Genomic DNA, 15,544 nt, shown 5'->3' with positions numbered 1-15,544 from the left:
GCAACCCCCCGCCCCCCCCCGAGATTCCCCGAAGGAAAGCATCAGCGGGATCCCACGCTGCGAGGGCAGGACCGGCGTGATCACAGAGTCACCAGAATACACTGGCCCTGCGGGCTGACAGGACGAGCCAGCTCCAGTGAGGATTTCACAGCGTGCACTGAGGGGGAAAGCAGGCTGTGTACTTTACACTTGATCAGTTAACGCTAGGGCCAGTGGAAACAATAATACATTTCTAGACAACACATGTGTCTTCTCTGGCAAATGCTGAAGCAAACACACCGGTAACTGGCTGTTGCCGAGTGGCTGCAGTGTGCTGGGGCCGTGACCCTGTGCATTAGACTGTTCGCTTCGTCTCTGAAGGCTCTTAATGAGAAACCGACGGAGCTCTGAAGACGCGGCCGATCGGCAGATGGGAGGGCTTTACAGTTAAAGCACAGCGCTGGGGTATGACATGCGGTTACGGTCATAGTGTATGCCTGGGTTATTATGGTTGAGGCCAGGGTGGGTTTGCCAATACAGCTGCACAGGATAGCACGTCAACCATTCAGTGAATGTTGCCCGTTTTAGCAAGGCGTGCAGACGTTATGCAAAGACTTCGGGGCTCAACGTGCCTGAGCAGCAAACCTCAGAACGCAGTATTACCCGGCGGTCCCCGGCGGTCCCAGGGCGCCTTGGAACAGGCTCGCGACAGGAGAAGCTCAGAGGAAATCATCCCAGCTGCATTGGGGATCTGAAACGGAGGGCGGCGCTGATCAGACAGCTCTGGGCGAGCTCTGCAGTGGGTTGGTTGCACACCTCCATCAGGTGCCCTGAGCCTAGTTCGACTCGAGCCTTAGGAGCCGGCCGGAAGCTGGGGTAGGGACCTGGGAGTGCTGCTCTTGTCTGCTGATTTGGTGGGCCCAGACACTTACACTGTAGGGAGGGAATGGGGCCAGAGACATAGCTGCTTTGCATTACAAGGGATTGAACAAGAGCCCGGTAATTAATACACCAACGGGCTGGGAAGGGTTTTGTTTTGCTTAGCCTGGGTCTCCTACGAACCTTCTGACCCTAACCCCGCCATAGCAGGCCTCCGGTCTCCACTGAAGTGAGAAGCACAGGTGATGACACTTCGGGTATGTCTACACTGCAATCAAACACCCTTGGCTGGCCCAGGTCCGCTGACACAGGCTCAGGGGCTCAGACTGAGGGGCTATAAAGTTGCAGCCTAGACATCTGGGCTGCAGCCCAAGCCCGATGAGCCTGCATCAGCTGACCCAGTCCAGCCACGGGTGTTCGATTGCTGCGTAGACAGACCCTTACTTAGACTGTTCGATCGCTGCAGCAGGGGCCGTCTTTCTGTCAGGTGTGTGCAGCGCCGAGCACAGTGTGCCCGGGAGTAGGACCTGTCTAGGTTCGACTGCAGTATCAATAACCAGTACTACTCATTGGTCACCCAGTTTAGCCAATTAACAATCAAGAACCTTCAGTCAGCCAGACGGCTGGGACCCAGATCCAATAAGAATTAGCCCTGTTGGGGGGGTGATTGAAACGTCTCATGTCGTCCTTTGCAGGGATGGTAAAGATGGTGTTAACTGGCGTAGCTCTATCGACATTGATGGGGTTCTGCCACTTGACGCCAGCTGTGCATCTGCTCCAGACCCCTTCGATGGCACCTTTGACTAACCTGATCTCCCCGGGCATAAAAATGCCTACGATTCTGCCGTCTTGTATTTCAAAGGGGAGATGGGCACCAGGCTCAGGAGGGCATTAGACAGCCCTTTCTGTGGAAGGTGTCATGTTCTGCCATAAATCAGCGGAGTGCAGCGTTCGTCCCGGCGGAACAGCCTGGTGGTGACCCCAGGCTTGGCAAAGGAGCCAGCTGCTGAAATTAGAGCCCGGAACTCTCGTCAAAGAATCAATCGGCCGGACGATGTGATCACTGTCATCAATCAGCCCGTCACCTAGGCCTCAGACAGCAGAGGGCCCCCTCCAATTCCAGGCCATTTAGAGCATTTCTGGGTAAACTATCTGGGCCACTCCAGAGTGGAGCAGGGGAAGCAAGAGAGGGAGAGAGGAATCGCTAGGAATGGATGAACCTTGGAGACTAGTGGGTTCCCGAGTCTATCGGGCTACTCTTTGGGTTTGTGAGCCGTCCCTGAGGGCCCAAGCCTGTTAAAACCCTTCAACTAAAAGCAGGGGGGGTGTCTTTTCCCAGGGGGGGCGGGATTCCAGTTTTCCAATGAAAGGGCAGCCCGTGTGCTGTCGGAGGTATAAAAGAACTCCCTTGAACTCACACACCAAAAGTGGGTGTCCCATCTTTGGTAGAGAGACTATGGGCAAGATTTTCAAAGGTGACTCATAATTGTGGGTGCCTCCATTTTGGGGTGTCCAAATTGAGACTCCTGAAAGCTGCTTGGTTTTCAGAAAGTGTTGAGCCTCCCCACTCCCCCCACCTCTGAAATTCACATCCCTTTAAGGCACCTTCAGCTGGGCACCCCAACAACCGCAGCACCCAAAACCTCTAGTTGCTTTTGAAAATGTCGGACTGTTTATTTTTCACTCCCTCCCCTCTCTGTCTTTCAGGACCACTCTCCACTCCCTCTGTCCCCCCGTTTTTTTGCTGGGTTTTTCTTTCTCTCACACGCCTGTCTTCTACAATCTCCCCTAGGCAGAACTCCAGGCACCCAGCATTCAGGTTCAAAACCCTCATGTGTACATAGATTATGTATTAGGTGAAACGAGTGTGCCCATCTCTACTCATGATCATCTGTTGACGTGCCAAATGAAGACAGGATACTGCACCAGCTCTATCCAAAAGGCAGGCCTGCTGTGATGGAGTCCGGTGCTAGAGAGACTTCTGAGGTTAGGGGAGGATCCATAGATGCACAAATCTGGGCCCATAACCCGTAATATTTGGCTCTAAGGAGCAATGGAGGACCACGGAGAGGAAAACAGGGTAGCATCGGCAGGTTCCCCCTTTTAACAACTTGCAAGTCGTGATCAGGCAGCAAACTTTGGATCTGAATTTCAGGCGGCGCGGTGCCTGTCTTGTGCATAACTCCCCACCCAATGCCATCAAACATCCTAAAGATCTAGATACAGATAACTTCTCCACTGGTCCCTTTTTCCCGCCTCATATGTGCTGAGTGACAGCAGTAGGCAACAAAGGCACCTCTTTGTGTTATCAGAGCATCCTTCTGTCACATGAGTACGGATAGTCATGCTTCCTCTGTCTTTAACCATGTTTGGGGAGAAATACTTTGGCCAAGGAAGGACCATCTGTGGAGAGAGCTCAGATGTGGGAAAGTGTCTTGGCTGGATAAGCTACATGGAAAAAATTGTTCGGTGAATCCATGGCTGCAACCTGTGGACATAACGAGTCCTGGTTCATGGCCATACAGCTAAGGTGGGGGATATGCGCACCGTGCCCTCTGAAGATCATTGCAGTGGGTGGGCTTCCCTCTCCTTCCTCCCTGCTCTGTTCAAAAGAAACCAGACCAAGAGGCCCTTCCTTGTTTCAGCGAGCGAGAACCAGCAGCAGATGGTCCCTCCCGTGCCCAGATCGTTCCAGCCAAAACAAATCTACGGCCCCCAGCTGAAGAGACGGGTACAGGAATAGAACCGGAGAGGGACTCAGATCCAGTGACTCAGGCGGGGACGGAGGGGGATGGGAGTGAGAGGCTGAGGCTGGCACAAGGGCCTCAGACCAATTACGGTGATTATTGCTATTATCCTAATGAGGGCCCAGGGGCACCAACGACTCTTGCTTCTGTTCCTGCTCTCTCCCTTGCGTGGGGTAACTCTAAGCTGTCCCTTCTGTAGCTCGGTCTGCTCGCTGGGTGGTAAATACCGGGCAAAACACTTGTGTGCCAGATATCAGATCTGTTCAGCTGTTTGCATGCCACGGCTGAGCAGTTGGCAGAAAATGCCACATGCCACTTAGCCCTAGCTCCGGATCACCCAAGGAGGCCGCCCGGGCACGGGGGGGGGGACGAGTGGGAATTCCAGAGAGAATCACCAGCCCTCGGCGTCTTTCTTCCCACCTGCCCCAGCTCACCTCTTTCCTTCTCCTGGTGCCTATGAGATTGTTTCCCCTGCTCCATGGTGTTTGGTGATGACTCAACACTTTGCCCTACCCCAGAGAGTCAGATTTGGAGTAACAGACTCAGTGGCTCACTCGCGTCAGAGCCAGGTGTTTATGGGTATTCTGTGTTTGTGGCACTCACAGATGCAGTGGCAGGAGAGACATGCTTCCAATCCCCTCTGTCCCTTCCTGTTTTCCTCTGACCCCCCACGCAAGGATTTTGCAAAACTCTTGCAGCACTTCCAGGAGAGTTCTCGCTGGAGAAACTAGAGCATTGGGTAAACTCACGGATGAAACACCAGGGATTGGCAGAGCAGGTTGTCCCAGATACAGGCTCTGGGTTAATTCTGCACTAGACGCTGGCTACTTTGCACTGCACAGGCAGGGCAAAGAGGCCGGACTCTGACAGGCTTATAAGTGGAGAGTTTCCCTGACTGGCTTATCAGCAGAAAATTCCCCTAGTGGAGGGGAATCCCTGGTGGTAGAAAGCGGGCTCCAGTGCCACTCGGTGTAGAGGCATAGTGAGAGCGGGCACAGAGGTGGCTGGGCTCTGTTCCACTTCACCGATCCTTCACTGGCATACGGTCCCCTAAGGGCCAGAGGCCAGTGTTTAGGAGTAGCCCCATGGCTTCTCCAAGCCGGGGTCAGCTCCTAGACAACTGTCCCACCCCTGTACCAAGAAGAACTTGGACGCAAGAGAGATCTGAAGCCTTTGATTTTTGCTCTCGCTGGCTAGCTGTGACACATTAAACAAACATTGATTGTATACATCTCTAATCCTCAGAGAAGACCTTGTTAGCAGGGAAAGTTCAGGCACAGCAGTGGGATATTAATATAGTAACTCTGGGTTGGATTTTCAAAAGAGCCTAAGTCTACGTCCACCTTTGGAGCTGGGGTGTGTCGAGTTAGCGCACTAAAGATAGTAGTGTAGTCGCAGTGGAGAGCAGCGGCACGGGCCGGGTGCCCCGAGTACAACCCACCAGACTCGGAGGTACCTGCTCAGAGGACACCTGTGCTGCTGGTGCTAGCATGTTAGCTCAATGAGAGCTAGCAGAAGTATGTCTACACAAGCTGGGACTCACACCCTTCGCCTGTAGTGTAGACGTCGTGCAAGTGACTTAGACACGTTAGTAGAGTATCACATAGGGCACGTCTACACTACAAAATTAAGTCGACCTAACTTACATCGGCGTACAACCACTGCAGCAGTTACATCACTTGTGCGTATCTTCACTTTGCTCCGTGTGTCGGCGGTGCACGTCCTCGTGAGGAGCGCTTGCACCAATTGTTCTGTCAGCACGGGGCACTGTGGGACAGCTTCTGAGAGCCAGCAATAGTCGATGTAAGCAAGGCAGCGTCTACACTGACCCGGCGTCGACCCTAACTATATCGACACTGACTCTACGCCGTTCGTGAAGGTGAAGTTATTACGTTGGAGTAGCGGGCAAGTTACGTCAGCAGGAGCGAAATTTTAGTGTAGACACTTAGACCGTTAGATTGATGTAAACTGCCTTGCGTCAACCTAACACTAGTGTAGACCAGGGCTTAATCTCATTGGTTTTCATTGAGACCGATGCTCCTAAATTATTCATGCTCTCTTCCTAGGTGAATCCTTTGTATCCCATGTTTTAAGACCAGTGGAGTCAATGGCACTGCTTGTGGTCCCTGCCCCAAAGAGCTTACCATCTAAGTATACAATACAATAACACATGGAAACAGACAAACCGACGGGGGAACAATGAGACAGTATTGGTCAGCATGATGGGCGGTGGCTTTATGGGAAAGAAGGGTGATCTTTGAAGTCATGGCAATCAGATGGGAATCCGGAGATCTAGGAGATGGGAATCTATTCCAGACTCTGCCAGAAACTTCCTGTATGTCTCTGGGTAAAGCCACTTAGCTTCAATAATGCTTCAATTTCTACAGCTTGTCAAATGGGAATGGTGTTACCCAGGTGTGTCCTCTAGATTAATAACTCATTGATTTAGGCACAGCAGATCAATATCAGAGATTCATAGACTTTATGGCCAGAAGGGATCGTTAGATCACCCAGTCTGACCTCCGAGACAACGCAGGCCATTAACTTTCACCCAGTTACCTCTCTACTGAACCCAATAACATATGCTGGACTAAAGCATCCCCTCCAGAAAGGCTGGATTTGAAGACCTGAAGAGATGGAGAATCCACCACTTCCTTTGGTGGTTTTCTCCAGTGGTTCATCACCTTCATTGTTAAACAATCAGGGCCGGCTCTAGGCACCAGCGTTCCAAGCATGTGCTTGGGGCGGCACTTTTCAAGGGGCGGCCCTCCGCTTTTGTTGTTGTTGTTGTTGTTGTTGCTTCGGCGGTGGCAAAAAACCTGGAGCCGGCCCTGGTCAGGCTTCATCTTCCTCTTGTTCTGCCTTTCTCCTCCTGTGGTACCTGGTGTTTTCTCACCAAGATGGGACTTACACCCTCTCACTGTCAGGCATTTTCTCCAGCTTCAGAATCATTTTTGTGGCTCTTTTCTGCACCCTCAACACCGTTTCAGCTTCCTGTTCAAAATGTGGACACCAGACGTGGATGCAGTGTTCCAGTGTCGGTCTCACCAACACCACATACAGAGGTGAACTCACCACCCTGCTCCTACTCACTGCTCCCCTGTTTATCAGCCCGGCATGTGTAACTGGCTCCTTGAGTCTGGGCACTCAGGAGCAAGTGGGCGCTGCATGTCTGCTACACCTGCCCCAGAGCAGGTGGCTGGGGATTGGACAGTGTTGGCTCCACCCCTGAATGTGCCGGCAGCTGAGCTGACCGGGGATGGAGCCAAGAGGGGATGTCATAACTGTCTGGTGGCAAAGACCCCAACAGCTAGACCAAGGTGGTGGGGAGGGAAGGAATTGTGATGCTGGGTCTGTCTTCGTTGCAGAGTGAACATGACTTATCTGCACTCGGGGTGCTCCTCGAGAGTCATCCTGGCTCGCATGTTGGAGGGGCCAAACTGCAGAATGAACCTCAAGCTGCTGCGTCCACATGGGCGCCGCACTCACTTGTGTGTTGCTGAGATGTCTGGGGGCGCATCCCACGGGTCTTAGCGCTGCAATAAGCAGAGCTGGGCTATGAATTCTTTCCCCAGTGAATTGTGGGAGAACTTGTCCGTCCTTCCCAGGCACACGGGGGAATTTTAGGAAGGCCCTGGAGAACTAGTCACACTCAAGTGGGACTAGCCCACGTCCATACAACAGAGAGGTCATTTTAGCAGCTGACAAGTTGTGCTCACCCATGCTTTAGTCTTATCACTCACGGCCCCGCCAGCTCAGGATAAAAGTTCAGAGTGTCACTGTGTGGCCAGGACTGGATTTAGGGGCAATATTTGAGTTATAACTAGAATGAACTTTGCAGTGAAGACAGGGCCTCAGAATGGTGGCTCTGAACCACACCACCTCCCAGGACACACACTACTCCTTCCTCGTGCCCCAGGATGCGTGCTCTGAATTTTGTGCTGAGATTTCCTCTCAATTTCTTAGCAGTGTCCTCTTCAGGAATGCTGCCCAGATGATCTTCTGTGTCTCTTTATAAATATTAACAATAATACGTGTGTGAAGTAGAGGGAAGAATTTGTAAATAAAGAGCAAAACACCCTGTCCCGAGACGTGTAAAAACACCTCTGTGTATTATTGGGCCAGCGACTGTCCAGGAGTGCTCAGTAAGATCCGGATTCTGATCTTAATCACGCCTGGGTCATTCTGAGGTCTCTCCCCTGGAGTCGCTCCTGATTTACGTAGGGGTCCCCCGGAGCAGGTTCTGAGTCTGAAAGATCTGCCGTGTTTCTATTGCAATTTCCATTCTCAGATGTGCCAGTTGCCCGCTCTCAGACTTCTGCTGCAGTATGTGTTTATGAGCGCGAGAAGGAATGCACACGCACACAGCTGCAGTCGTAAGTCTGCCTAGGCTTAGCATACACGCCGCTTTCAAGCTCAGCGATGCATTCAACTAGAGAGAAAGGGGAAAAAAAGTTCTGTTGTTGTAGTAATGTCCGGATTCCCAAACACCCTGCACATGGGCTTCCTGACATTTCTATAGACATTTGCATCAGCGATGCAGCTGCCTCTCATTCACAGAGCAGCGTGGCCTTCAGCTGAGCAAAGGGTTTTTGCATTTCAGTTTTCCTGTTTAAAGAGAGTCTAAGGGTTTATCTAGATGCTGAATCACAACGATTTAACTTACATTTGTCCACATGAGAACATCGCACTGGTCTGAAACCCATTTAGTTGAACAGCTTGCAAAAGGCTGTCTTTACCCTCTCGTTTCAGTCTGGCTTCAGCTGATGAAGAATAGGGTTAAAGTAAGTCACAATAAGCCACTCTCAAGCTGTCCATGGGATATTGCACCATATAACTAAACCAGTTTAAATGAAATGGTGTAATTTTGTGTGTCAGAGAAGGTCTAATTTGGCCACCCTCTAAATTTTGCTGGGGAGGGGGGGCTAACAACTGTAATTATTTGAAGGGGTGCTAATTAAAAGTTTATTACTGTTGTTGTTTCTGTTGTATTTATGAAAGTAGAAGTTACTCAGAAGGCTTCAAGGAGCTTTCAAGACAACTAAGAAAGATCTGGGACCAAATTCTCATCTGCGATCTACTGAAAAACAGACAGTCCTCCCCCAGCTGTGGATTCCTAATGTGCCAGAGGCTTTCATCTCCCATTGACTTCAGGGCCCTTGGATTGGGACCTTTAAGAAAAAAAAAATCTCTTTACCTATCTTACAGGTAACTAGATCATTAATACTGGAGAGAAATCATGTCATGCAGTAACTTGTAAATTTCACTCACCCTGGAAAAAGGGAATGGGGATGCGTGCTTGTAGTCAGCGTTGCTCTCCGGTTCTGATGCACTAGCATAAAACGGAGGGGTATGAACTGCAAGACGCTCTGGGGGAATCCAAACAAGCCAGCTATCTTAACTGGATCATTTAAAAAAAAGGCAGAACAACAATGGAAATGTTTCTGTTGACCTTAGATTCTGGAAAAACACTTGTTTTAACCCAACCTAGATTTTGGGTCTAAATCAGCCTGACAAGTTTCCCCTTAAATAAACCTCTTCCGTAGTTTGACTTTAAAAAAAAAATACACAAAACCTCAGAAACACAAAAGAGATTACATCTGTTATTCAGAGTTTGTCCTGAATTTTGAAGGTGATGATTGTTTAAATTTATACCTATATATAGAATAAACTAAGCATTGAAGTCACTCTTCTCTCTTCATAAAAACAGTTCAGATGCCATTTCTTAAGCATTGTTTATGTCAAAAGCTTTCAAAGTTTTATTTCCTCTGTGGCCACATCACTGCTCTCTGTAGACTCTTAAGGCATCATCAAATGTTTCCTCATTAGATAAGATCATCACACCCTAATGATTTAGCTCAGTGAGTCATCTTCCCTTCTGGAGGACTGCATTCAAACCAAAACAGGGCGACTGCCCTAGGACAGACCTCTCTTTCCTTGTCCCACTGAACAGAAATGTTTCCAGAACACAGTCAAGCCACTTCAACAAAGTAATTGACTGGCATGTTGTTGCTGTTGTTATTATTAGAAATCATTTATATTACATCACAGGCCCTGATTAGAATGGTGGCAGAGAAGACGACACAGTCCCTGCTCCTAAGAGCTTAGAATTTGAAAGACATGGAACCAGATGAAGGGTGGAGAAAACACAGCGATGGTCAAGGTGCTGATTGGCACCCGGCTTGTAAGTGATCCTGGTTTGTTTGTGGAGCGAGGGGGGATGACAGGAAGCAGGGAGCGAATATAAACACCAATGCGGAGAAAAAGGAAGAGGAGAACATGTGAGGGGGAGATTGGGACAAAGGGTCAGAAATAGGACTGTAAGGTCCCACAGGTCTAAAACCCAGGCCTGTAAAACTACCATGTAGTTGGCAATGCCAGGCTGCCACCCAGCAACAGTTGCAACCTGTCTGCACTCCACTTTCCATGACCCACTGTGGGGGACAGACCATAGGAAATTCCACCTCCAGGGTTTGACAGGCAGCAGACCCCTGGCTCCTGATTGGCTCCCTGCCCTATGTACAGGGCCGCCAAGAGGGGGGGGCAAGTGGGGCAATTTGCCCCAGGTCCCACCCCCACAGGGGCCCCCACGAGAGTTTTTCAGGGCCCCTGGAGCGGGGTCCTTCACTCGCTCCGGGGGCCCTGGAAAACTCTTGCAGGGCCCGGGCCCCCGGAGCTTCTTCCGCTCCAGGTCTTCGGCGGTGGGGGGGTCCTTCCGCTCCAGGACCTGCCACCGAAGTGCCCTGAAGACCCGCGGCGGGGGGTCCTTCTGCCCCGGGACCCGCCACCAAAGTGCCCTGAAGACCCGCAGCGGGGGTCCTTCTGCCCCCGAACCCGCCGCCGAAGTGCCCTGAAGACCCGCAGCGGGGGTCCTTCTGCCCCGGAACCCGCCGCCGAAGTGCCCTGAAGACCCACGGCGGGGGGTCCTTCCGCCCCGGGACCCGCCGCCGAAGTGCCGGGTCTTCAGCGGCAATTCGGCGGTGGGGACCCCTACCGCCGAAGACCCCAGGCCCCCTGAATCCTCTGGGCGGCCCTGCCTATATAAACCCCAGGGGCCTTCCAGGAAGTGTCCAGGCATCAGTGCAGATCTCCTGCAGCTGCCGAGACTCCTCCTGCTCTTGAATTCTTGGCTTGATTGGGACTTTGCCCCCTGAACCTGACTTCGACTCTGACCCTTGGTATTGACCCTGGCCTGGAACTGCTTATGAACTCCTTGGCTTACTCCTAGCCTCCAGTTTGCCCCTTGGCCCTGACTGCCCTTGCTGGGATCCTGACAGCAGCCTCTTAACTTTTCTTAAAATACCCTCAGCTACTTTCTGACCTATCAAGCAGGTACTCAGCTCCTTGTTCCCCACACCTTCCCCTCTGGCCTCAGCTCCTGCAGAAAATGAAAGCCTACCCGACTTGGAGCTGAGCAGCAAAAAGCGGGTTTCTTGGTTCCCATAAAAAGGTTGGTGCAAATCCAAGAGCTTTTGCCAAAGCTGGTCTTCCAAACTTGTCACTAAAAAGGGAAATTTTTCAGGCTGGGGACAACATTGATCAGTTTTTTGATGAAAACCCAAAAGAATTTAGTCAGAAATGGAAGTTCCCTCTGGGATGTGTCCCTTTTGACATCATTAATCTAAGATACTTATCTGGGCCCCATCCCCGTAGTGTCTGGTGAGCTCATAATATCACAACCTCTGTTTGTCAGAGGGTGGAGATGGATGGCAGGAGAGAGATCACTTGATCATTACCTGTTAGGGTCACTCCCTCTGGGGCACCTGGCATTGGCCACTGTTGGTAGACAGGATACTGGGCTAGATGGACCTTTGATCTGACCCAGTATGGCCGTTCTTATGTTCTTATAACACCCCTGTGAGGCAGGGCAGTGTTATTATCCCATCGTAAAGATGGGAAACTGACGTGCAGAGAGATGGGGGCACATTGACGCTGTGATTAAAAAACCTCCAGCACTGAGTCTCAGAGCCCAGCCTGAGTCCGAACGTCCACAGTGCAATTTTATAACCCCACAGCCTCAACTCTGTGATGCCGAGTCAGCTGACCCAGGCCAGCCGCAGCTGTGCTGCAGGTCTTTTATCGCGGACGTACCCTAAGGGTCAGATCATTAAAAGTATTTAGTTGCCTAACTCCCATTGCCACTGGGAGCTAGACACCTAAATACTGTACGTCTAAAAATTTGGCCCTATATGACTTGCCCAACATTACAGAGGGGATCTGCAGTAGAGGCGGGAATTGAACTGGGTTCCCCCAGGCTACCTCGCTCACCACTGGGCAATTTTTCTTCTCGTAAAACGCAATCTTTCACGAACAAACTTTTCAGATGAATAACTCTGGCCGGCTCCGGTCCTGGCGACGTCTCTCAGCCTCTGTGTTGCGTCCTGACGCGAAGTGATCAGAGGTCATCGTTCTCCATCTTGGAAGGCCGGTCTCCGGACAGAGGGGAGAACTGCTCGCTGCAGTGGGGAGCAAGCACTGGCTGCTGTCTGAGGTCATGTCTGAATAAAGGATTCGTGGAATTGCTCGATACGGGCTCTCATGACTCGAATGCAAAGAACACCAGAGCCGTTGCGTTTGCAAAGGCTCCTCGGCCATTTCTGCTGGGCTGCCTCCAGCTTTCCTAATCCGGGGGGGGGGGCGCCCGCTGAAAGGCCACCTCCCTAAAGATGCTGGGATCTTCTGTTCCATGTGCCTCTGATGGAAAGGGGACATCTTGGAGGAGACTGTTGTCCCAAAGTTTTGGTCTAGTGGGAACCCAGCTAGCTTCTCTTCCTCCCCATCCTCGCTCGTTCTGGACTGCTCTGATCCTGCAAACGCAGCCTCTTAGAGGACAGCCCGGCTGGAGCTGCTGGGTGAGGGATGGAGGAAGTCTCAGTGAAAACTGATGCCCCAAAGTTTGGAGACAGAGCTGGCCTGTTCTCTCCTCCCTGCTCCTTGCTGCCCCCAGCCCTTCTCCCTGGAGGGGGCTTTTATAGGCCTTTCCCCTGGGGATGCTGGGGAAGGCTCCCATGCCCCTGTCCCATAGGCATACACTCAAGGGATTTCCCAATGTTGCTATGTGGCAGTGAGCAATGCCAATGGCCGGAAATGCAGATAAAGTTGTATTAGTCAGCCACAATTAAGCAATACACGGTCATTTCCCTGAGTCCCCTGCAACATGGCCCTGCATACACCCGGATTAATGAGACAGCGTTTTCACTGCCTGCGTGTTGTGCGTCTGTGATACAATATGCCTTGTTGTCGGTTCTCCAGGCTGATGTTTTCCTAGAGGAAGGACACACCAGAATGCACACGCATGGCACCCTCATTATATAACAGCATCCCAGAGAGCCAAGCACTTGTTAACCCAGGGCGGCTGCTTGGGGTTGGTTTGTGTGGCTGTGGCTGGAATCTCTGTAGGCCACAAATGATAAATACTGAACACGGGGAACTTCCCTTCTTGTTTGCCCATCCCCAAGGTACGGCAAAGCCCTTTCACAGCTGGTCCGACGCGCAGCTCTGCTGCCAGGCATTACAATGCCTGTGGGATCAGGGGGCCCTTTCAGTAGCTTAGCATGTTTCTGGAATATTTGCTGGAAGCACAATCGGTGCATTCTCCTGGGGTACCGTAGGAACACTCATCCCTGGGTATGCCTGGAGTGATCACCAGCAGGACAGCTCAACGCACCAAGTCCAGGGGCTGTTTGCCCTATCTAGAAACAGCTGGAATGCAGATGCCGTCTACCTGGGGACACCCATAACATTCACTAGCCCAGCAGGTGAATGCTGCTTGGGTCAGCCTGGAAAGTCCAATGGCACAGAAGTTGCATGTTAACTGGGGTGTACCTGAATTCTACAGTGGCATAAGCAGGTGTGTCATGCTGTCCCCTGCAGGGTAGCTGTGGCAGCCTCTCGGGGTGCATCTGGAATGGTTGGCAGCCCCGCAGCCGTGTTCTGCTCGGATGTGCCTAGTCCATGCAGGAACCAGACACGCTTTGGCATGTTGAGCAGTTGGATTAATGATACTGTAACAAAGGGGAATCGGGGAGTTCCCCTGCTGTCCTGGAACCCACAGCCCGTGTAGAGCAGCCGTGCTGTTCAGCCTTAGGACGATGCAGTTAGGCCTCTGTCATCATAACTGAAATGCGAGGGCTTACACAGTCACTTGCTTTAGGAGAGGTCCGAGCACTTTGCAAGCACGAACCCTCACGTATCACAGCGTCCCTGTGAGATCAGGAGGCGGCATCCCCCCCCGACAAACAGTTTATAGGCAGACCCCTTGTCAGTGGCAGGGTTGGGGACACGACCCAACATTCTGAGTCCCAGGCCTTGGTTTGTTCAGCCACAGAATGTTCTTCCATCACAAGCAATGATTTCCAACCTGCGTGCCTGCTGTTATCCAGATGCCTCTAATTTAAAAAAACAACACCCGTGCATGACAAGCTGAGCTAATGCTGAACGCAGCACAGTCGGTTGAAAGACTGTGATCTTCCTACACCGGTTTCAGTTCCCCCGTGTTCCCTAGGAAATGTGCGTGCAGGGGTAGTCAGTGGGAATGTGCTAGTGGCCAATTTGCTTTGAACTCCCCTATCTGACATTCAATCTCATTACACAGCAGCAGCAGCAGCACAAGGGCAAGAGGGAGGAAATTCAGAGCAAAAGGCCACTAACCACAAGTTTTTCAAGCAAAAAGGCTTCACATACACGCCCCTTCTGACATATTCTCCGTTTAAACTTGAGACAGGGCTGCTCACACATCCAACCACCAGCATGCCTCAGCTACCCTTCTATCATACGGCGCTTTGGGAGGGGAATTGTGGAGGGGAAGGTTTGTGTTTTTGTAAAGCACATTTGTCATGGGGATATTTTAACATTGGATCAGCTTTGTGTTTTGGAAACATTCATTTCATAAAGATACCCAGACCGCTCAAGCATGCGCAATGTTCTCGCTCGCTGTAAAAATTAACACTGGAAGGGGATAAATCATTCCAAAGGGGTTCTTATTCTTGTCTTGATCATTCCACCAAGATTTTCCCATTTGGCCAAGCTCGGCTCGTTTTTTAAAAAGAGATCTGGAAGGGAAAGTGTGCAATTTATCCTGTAATAAACTGAGGAGGGTGTTTCCAAATGAAGAATATGAATCAAAATGTTAACGCTAGAATGATGAGGAAAATTCCATCGCTGCCCGCTACTGGATGGCCTCAGAACTGCTCGACCGTCTGCTGGTTACCACCAGCTGCCAAAGCTTGTCTATTTGTTCACATAGCTATGGGCTTTGGAGTTGAAGGAGCTAGGTTCTAGCCCTGCTGCCACAGCAAAGTTCTGAGCAGTTGTGTGGAGCAGCATAATGGTGCCAACTGTGTGTGCCAGGTGGCCATGGATTTGAGCAAGCTCAAATGTTATGGTGCTCAGAGCTGGGCCTGAGTTTGATGGTTAGGCCCCCTCGTTAGCACATGGGTGTGACGGGCTCACGGAGGAGAAGAGATCATTGACTTTTCCCACCCCGGCTTCAGGAGGGAGGGGAGGTAGCTACGAGTGATTCATGGACAGGGATTTGGAATGGTGCTGACCCGTGGGTGGAGCTTGGTGAAATACACCGCTGATGAAGTCGCGCTGTGGTCTCAGAGAGTGCTGGTGCCATAGACTGGGCTCCGTGTCCCTCGCCTTGCTGATTCTCAGTGGCCGTTTCGAATTCACTCCTGAATATCCCAGTTTGCTGTGAACTATGAGACTAGGCAAGCTTGAGACATGACAGCAGCCGTGCTGCCCTGGATAGAGAAAGCCTCACGGACACTATACGGAGCCAGGGCCCGCAGCTCGACCCACGGCTCTGCCACGCTTTTCAGCTGGCAGGGATGCCTGGCTAAGAGGAAATGAAACTCCTGGGTTTACGCAATCCCCTGTCCCTCTCTCAGTCTCACTTCCCACAGTCATAAATCGTGCGCTGGCTCCAGGCAAAT

At 51.4% G+C, this 15,544-nt stretch overlaps 1 long non-coding RNA gene across 1 annotated transcript; it reads left to right on the top strand.

Annotated features, from left to right (window-relative positions):
• The first annotated feature begins 8,620 nt into the window (after window positions 1-8,620).
• On the top strand, window positions 8,621-14,825 carry LOC122172817 (uncharacterized). Its single transcript, XR_010590530.1, has 3 exons — window positions 8,621-8,813; window positions 9,657-9,789; window positions 11,929-14,825. It is a non-coding gene; the product is annotated as an uncharacterized LOC122172817 (long non-coding RNA).
• Window positions 14,826-15,544: the final 719 nt, after the last annotated feature.

Source organism: Chrysemys picta, chromosome 9 (assembly GCF_011386835.1).
Source record: "Chrysemys picta bellii isolate R12L10 chromosome 9, ASM1138683v2, whole genome shotgun sequence".
In the NCBI taxonomy this organism is placed as follows: domain Eukaryota; kingdom Metazoa; phylum Chordata; order Testudines; family Emydidae; genus Chrysemys; species Chrysemys picta.
The sequence above is the reverse complement of the archived record's forward strand: the minus strand, read 5'-3'. Positions and strand labels throughout refer to the sequence as shown.